The 7,602-nt window shown below is 38.1% G+C and overlaps 1 protein-coding gene across 1 annotated transcript in view; it reads left to right on the top strand.

The window, feature by feature from the left end:
• Positions 1–996: 996 nt before the first annotated feature.
• Positions 997–7,602, top strand: part of LOC145936189 (uncharacterized) — a 103,580-nt gene continuing 96,974 nt past the window's right edge. Inside the window, exon 1 of the mRNA XM_083038124.1 lies at positions 997–1,391. The gene's annotated coding sequence lies outside the window, so the exon portion shown is untranslated. The remainder of the gene's footprint in view (positions 1,392–7,602) is intronic.

The following is a 7,602-nucleotide window of genomic DNA, read 5'->3' as shown; positions in this document are numbered from 1 at the left end:
TCGTCGCGCGAAAATTCGTCGAAAATCGCGGTCTCGCGGGATCTCGATACTCGCGTAACATAATCGAATCTCGAAAGAAGTGAAAGAAATTTTCCGCACGAACCGCCGGTCGCGGAATGAGAATCCGCTGACCGCGGAAAGAGAATGTTCCCCGATCTTGTCCTGGCAAGGACGAGGTCGCGAGTGCGACCTAATCTTTTCTCGTCCTCCCTTCCCTCCCCTCTTTTCCGCGACCGCGTTACACGCGAACCACCCCTAACGAGGGAGCTCTCCCTTCCATCGGGGCAGAGAGTTCTCTCTCTCTCCCTCTCCAACTCTTTCCCTTTCTCTATTCATGTATACATATATATCTACACGAAGCGGTGCAGCAGAGTACAGGTGCACCTCCGGGCCGCGATGCACCGCGCTTGCACCCCCGAAGCGGCCTAGAGGGTGGTGGTACCCCCGACGTCGTGGGGGCAGAAGGCGTGCGAGGGGGAGAAAAAGGGAAGGAAAGTGGGGTGGGACCGAGAGGGGAAATGTGCACATCGGGAGAATTTGCTTTCGTGTCCTAGTAGCACTAATGACCGCCATCCTACCCCCTTTTCGCCCTCTTCCTCCCTCGTCGTGGGTCCCTCCAGGTCGCCCTTGCCCTCTCCCTCACCGACCGAGAGAGAATCGCGCCCCTCCGCGCGGCGACGCCCCTTGCTCTCTCCTCTCTCTCTCCCTCTCCTTTCATCTTCTCGCACCCCTCTACACGGACGTATAGACACACCAGTACAGAATGACTCGAATTACGTCACAACACCGAGAGCGTACGACCCGTTATTTCCCCTCTCCCCCTCTAACTCTTCTCGCTCCCTCACCCAGAGAGGTACCTATCGTTTTACCTTCGTGTACTCGACTTCCCCTTTCGCCCTCGTCCTCCCGCGGTGGGACACCCGTATATACACACGATATATGTGGCGCTCTATATATCTATTCCGCTGTAGCGGCCAGCGCTCGACAAGACCGAGGGGAAGCCGCCAGTCTCCGCTGGTACACCGAGCTGCGTGTTACTCTTCCTCGTTCGCGCTTTCGCTTTTGCAGGTTCAAAGAGAGAGGGCGAGAAAAAAATAAAGGAGTAGTCGATGCGAAACGCGAGAAAGAGAGTGCGAAGAGAGAAAGGCCTCTCGCATTCCTTCGTCCATCAGTAACTACATCAGTTCAGGAGTTGAGACACGCGCGCGCGCGAGTAAATATACACATTGAACACGCGTGTATATACGGCACACACGGGATATTTCTCCTCAGTAGTAGCAGGTGCGCGTGCGAGGGACGTCGCGGGGGACCGCGGGGACGGATTTACAGGGGGACACGTGTGTGTGGGTGCTTTAAGCGGCGACCCCGAGGAGTAACACGTATCATTACAGGTGTGTATATGCATCGTTAAAGGCGGACGTGTGTCGACAATTGTGCCCCGCATCTTGTGTATGTGTATGTGTGAGTAGCAGGAGTCGAGAGATACCTCGCGGAGATAAATGAGATTTTTTTCTTTTTTTTCGACGCCTCCCCCTTCCCCCCCCCCCCCTGAAGCGGACTTTTTAATTGCACTTGCACGGTATCGATCGTATCGCGTATGGCTCGGTGATGACGTTTCGATCGATACCGTCGTCCGTGAAACACGTCGCCGTTTTTTTTTCCTTTCTCTCCTCGCTCGCCTTAATGAATTATTAATGTCATTAAACTTTAATGGTATCTTAATTATGTTCCGAGAGGCGAGGCGACAGATCTCGACACCTGTCGTTCGATTCGTAACGTGTCGAGGGAATTTTTGTTCGTCTTTGTTGTTGTTGTTGTTGTTGTTATTGTTATTGTGTGGAGCACCGAAATTCGGACAAGTTCGAGTCGTGTCCGAGTTAGTTTGATCGAAGCTCATCTTTATTCGATTGGTTTTGAAACCTACCTATCTGTTTTATACACTATCGTAAAGATGATCTTGACATGAATCAGCTGATCGATTTATATTCCAGATATTCTCGAATTAGTCGATTCGATTAACTGATCGAGCAGTGTCTTATCACGCGTGTCATTGTTTACAAATTTTTTTAACGGACTCAAGTTAATAGGGCTTCAGTGTAATTTATTAGTGCAATTTCCGGTTGCTCTACATCCTTGAAAATTACGAAACGCTGATTCTCGAAATCTACATTATATATATTTTACGGATACTTTTTTGCGAATTTCCTCCCTTGTTAGGCACAACTTAGTTAGTCTGATCCAGCCGAGTATCTTCCTGAAGGATCAACGCGAGCATCAAAGCGTACATTAATCACATTAGATGACCGCAGGTGATTCTGAAAGAGATTCTATCGCCGAGTGTTAATCTTATAATGCCGGTCTTGTGTATTCCCGGGCCTAACCGCGGAGTGAGCGTGCCTCTTTAAAGACGTGAGTAGCGCATTTCCACGCATTTCAACCTTGCCGTTCCAAAGTCGCCATCGTGTGATGCTCTTATGCAATCCTAGCCTTACGAATTAAAGCTCCCGCTTGAAAGCGCGTGGTTCTTCTAGCGTTTTTCGCGAATATTTTCTTATCCGGAAGTTCCAATTAATTGAGACAGAGATATACGAGTCTTTTAGACAATAATGATTCCTAAAGTTGTGTAATTTATCTTGCAAAATATGTAAAGATTACAATAATTAGAAAAGCAGATCAATAATACAAATATCAATAATAAAGAAAGTGTCATTTATTTCTCCAAAATTATTTTTCTTAAAAATCAGGAACACCTAGATAACATAAAATACATACATATTAAACTAAAGAAAAAAATATTTAAAAAAATACAAAACACATTAGAAATAAGAAAGAAATAAATAAACAAGAGAGAATATGTATAAACAAACATAATGTAATATGATGTAAAATAAATGGGGATGAGCAACCAAAAAAGTAATTCTTTAAGAAAAAATTATTTAAATTACAAGAAAATCTTTTATATAAGAAATGCTGCATTTCCGAAAAGTGTAATTGGAAAAATTATTATACACATACACGCATGTATGTAACACACAAAACCGGCTTTATAAAGTTAACATGCAGCAACAATCTCTCGGAATCAGATGGTTATCTAATTTAATATATGCTTTGATGCTTGCATTGATGTTTAATTAAGATCCTAGATCACGAGAGACGAAAAACATAAAATGAGAAATAAAATTTATATATATGTCAGGCTTACAATTTATTTCAAACAACCTGTCTACTCGTCGCGTTGCTTAACCACTTAGCGTATCCGGGCGAGCTCGTTACGTCGTAAAACTGTAATCTATTTCTTCGGGGGATGCCCTTTTGCTCCCGTTTACTTTGACTTTACTCAAGCATGTCCTGCGGAAAGCTCTCGCTTATGGATCGCGCGCCTTGCCCTTTCGCATCAAATGTCTCGTAAATATTGACTTACAGTCCCGAGTTAGGCGTGAGGACTCGCCATTCGTGCTTCACGTATCGCTCTTAGTTTATATATTCGTGTTGCACGCGTGTCACGATTGGTGATACTCTTCACGAGGAATTACAAGTGAAACGCAATGTGTATTCCACTTCATAAAAGTCGTCGTACGTTTGCTTTATATTACTTCTATTGCACATTCAATCGATCCATATAAATTACGTTTTTCTCCTTTCAAGTTACAAAAGGACTCGATTTGAAATCAAAGCTTGTTATATAGCACTTCTTTTTTTTCGTAATTCTATATAAAATAAGAATGAACATTTATGATATTTCCAAAATTATTATGAAATATACTACATATTATAGAATTATGAATACAATTTTTTTATAGTATTAATAAATAATTTAAATAAATATATAATTAATCAATTAGATTATAATTTTATAGTTTATATAAAAATATTAAAGTGCAAAAAAGAAATTTTTTAAAAATAAAATATAAAGATTGTTTAAAAATATTTGTGTATAAATAAGATTTATAAAAAATATCTATTTATTAAATGTTGAAAATTTAAAGTTTAATGGAGTAGAATCTTTAAGAAATTTAAAATAATTAAAAATATTATGAATTTAATAAATAATATAAAAAAATTTTTTAAATATGAATAAAATTATATTTCTTAAGATTAATTAATATCAGGTTGTTAGAGTTGAATGAGAAAAGAATATTGTTATAATTATCATATTAATATAAATATTGCGTGCAACAATTTTACTTTTATTCATCGCTTTTACAAACAGTGTTGCAACCAAAAGATTTATGTAAAGACATTTCGCGACGACACGATAATACATACATAGAAAATTAGTTTAAGCCGCTAAATGGTTTGATGACACAACACTCCCCCGGTTGATGCAGACCACCACTTTCGCTCGTGATACGTATCTACTATCTACCACGAGATATCGCGATACGATCGCGCCGGTTGTTGAGTGGCGGATTTAAATTTGGCATCAGCGCGATTCGTGAGATATTCGTCGTCGTCGTGTTGTGTCAAAGATTGCGCCTCGTCGTCAGATGTGTGTTGTAACTGGCCCAGATTCCGGTTAATTTACCAATGGACTGCCTCGCGCAAATATATCCCGGCAGCTGCTGCTGCGCGGATCGATTTCGTAAGTTCCGCGACGAAATCGCAACCGCGAATCGATCTCTCGATCTCTCGCCGAGACGGTCAAAACGGGACAAAACTTTTTTTTTTTTATTTTTTGGGATAAAACACTTGCGACAAAATCGCGTGAGCTTTTTACGAGCCTTGAAAAAAAAAAAAATATTTTATCTTACGTCGCTTAACGAAGTTTCCGCTGATGATTACGCTGATGATTACGTAATTGCGGGTGAGTTATTACGTCGACTCAGTCAGTCCTTTCGATGATCGTTTTCCTTGCTCCAAGCTTGTTTTCTATCATCGTTAACGTTACATCATGCGGCCGAAGATGCTATTACGAGGATCCTTCGTTGTTTAAAGTCGACTTTGCTTGCATGTCTTGTCGACGCGCGGCCTTTTCTCGCGTTCGCGAAGATACGTACGTATAAGAATGGGATTACATCCAGGAAAACGTCGAGGCAGCGCGATTAATTGTCAGCTAAGTAATTGCAATTACGCAGTTCCACCGGAGATCGTGTCTATGTTGATCGTTTATGATGACGCCTCTTTGCGGAACAAGGAGAATTGAGGAACAGCATATGTATTCGATAAACGCGCCTGTGTCATTAAAAGGTTGAATCAATCTTTTCCATTACAGTATATCGAATTGATTATTTTTCATAGCAGTATTAATTTTTATATGTGTATTTTTGTAACAAAATATTTGACATACATTTTAATTTTGTAGCATATTCTTATTACTAATTGCATCAATAATTATCCCGATAAGATTTCTTATAAGGAAAAAAAATATTAGAAAAATAATACAGAACAAAGAGGAGAACTTTACTTAATTTTAATACAAATTTATTAAATTATCAAATTATTTCAAACGTCACCCTTTTGTTTATTTGATGTTAATTTACAAAAACAATTAATATAGTTTGACAAAACATGAACAAAAAGAGTAAGTGACCTAAAATTATAAGATAAAGAAAAAAATTCACGAAAATGGTCGAAAATGGTCCTTTTTATGCTGTAATTTTCATTACGAGATACAAATGGAGATTGTTATCGGCATAAAGTCGATGCAAAGCGACAGATTCATTCTTTCGAGTTTTTTTTTTGTTTATTCGCGTTCGCCTCTTTTGAACTCACGTACATAAACACGCACGCTTCTCCCTCCCCCTTCCACCCCCCGATGGATTTTGCATACCAAAGGACCGTCTGCTCGCGGAATGTCATCCGACCAGAGACACGATCGCGTTTGAACTTGGCTTAGCCAATTATACCTCAACACATTGCTTCACATCGCACTCCCGCGTCGCGTCTCTCATCTTATTTCTCTCGTTCTCTCGCCATTGTATATCCTTCGCACGCGCGGGTTCGCATAATCGAACCGACTCTGAGGCGGGGGCGTTTACAAATTGCGCACATGACTCGTTATATGCACGCGCGTGTAAAAACAAAAGTTGAAAATACAATCATCGTAGTTATGAAATATGCAGCCTCTCTGTTCAAGATTGATGACAATAAGACGTAGTTGTAAAACAGGCAATTCACAATATAAGGGAATTAAAAATATTTAATTTCAATGAGATTATCGACGTATATAGTTATATTAAGCATTAACAGATATACGTCAAGTTGAACAATAAATAATGTAAAATAGAAAATAATTATGTAATTATCTTTCTTATTGAATTTTAATGGTTAATATAAAATAATTTATTTTTGTGTCAAATTATGTAAATTTCTAAAATATTTTAGGAATAAAAAATGAACAATAATTTTACATATATGTGTATTTGAATTAATTGCAATAATTATTAAAGAAGGGACAGTAAAAAAATATTTAAGTATTACTTTCACAAATTATTATATTTTTCTTTATTTATTTCTCTTTTACAGTTTACGTCTCTTAAATTAGTTTTTGTTCATGTTTTATCAAGTCATCATAAATTATCATCATAATCAAACAAACTAGGATAACTTTTGAAAGAAATATTTTATTAATTTAATAAATTTATATTAAAATTAAAATAAACTTTGTGTTATTTTTCTATTATTTTTAAAATATTTTTTTTTTACTGAGTAATTTTAAATATTATTTAAAATAATATGAAACGTACATGAATGAAATACAATATATAAAATATTTAAAATAGTAAATGCAAGTTCGAGAACTTCAAATATTATTCTACATAAGAATTTCCGATAATTTAAAGTTCAATAATACATCAATAATTTCATTTCAAATGACATTTTAAATAAATATTCTAATTACTATATTTATATTTTGTAGAAAATAAATTTTTAGAGAGAGAGATATATATTATCTGATTTAAAAATAAAACTATTTAAACTGATTATTTTCAATACTTTGCATTTGAAATGAATTTATATTGATGATGCGTCGTGCAAATACGGCATCAAGCTATGCAATTTTAACAACGCTTATACGAATATTGAATGCTCACACAAGACATTATATTTTCAAAACAACAATCCGCGCGAATGTGATATAACTTTTCAATGTCTAATGCCATGTGTCCTCGATCCTAGGATCTTACATAAGTAAAAGCATTTGTATCTCGCTTGTCTAAATTGGAGACGAATTTGTTGAAAATAGAAAGCGCGAGTTCCCTCTTTGTCAATTTCCGTCGAGATAAGAATGCATCTTATTTATTTAAAAACAACCGGCAAAACTTTATCAGAGTTGCCGTCTCGGTACCCCTTTCTCTCTCTTCTTCCTCGGGTTCCGCGTTCCATTATTTATACTTTCTCGCTCCGCTTCTTCTTCGAAGTTCGCTGCATTTAACATGAAAGCATATCGAAACATGGCAATGCATCTATCGACCGGCACTGACAAACACAATCGTACAACACAGTAGTCGGAGGTAGTCACGAGTGTCTGACACGTGAAAAATTGCACAGGGAGGCGATCGCGCTTTGCAGTTTCCGTCTCGCAAAATCGAGGAGAATAAAGAAGCGATCGACTGACTCTCTCGCTCGTGACAAGCGGATTACCGCGACATTGATTGCGTA

The sequence above is a fragment of the Prenolepis imparis genome, unplaced genomic scaffold, assembly GCF_030444845.1.
Source record: "Prenolepis imparis isolate NDT839.2.m4 unplaced genomic scaffold, iyPreImpa1.0 SCAF_1, whole genome shotgun sequence".
NCBI lineage: Eukaryota > Metazoa > Arthropoda > Insecta > Hymenoptera > Formicidae > Prenolepis > Prenolepis imparis.
This window is presented reverse-complemented; position numbering and strand designations above follow the sequence as displayed.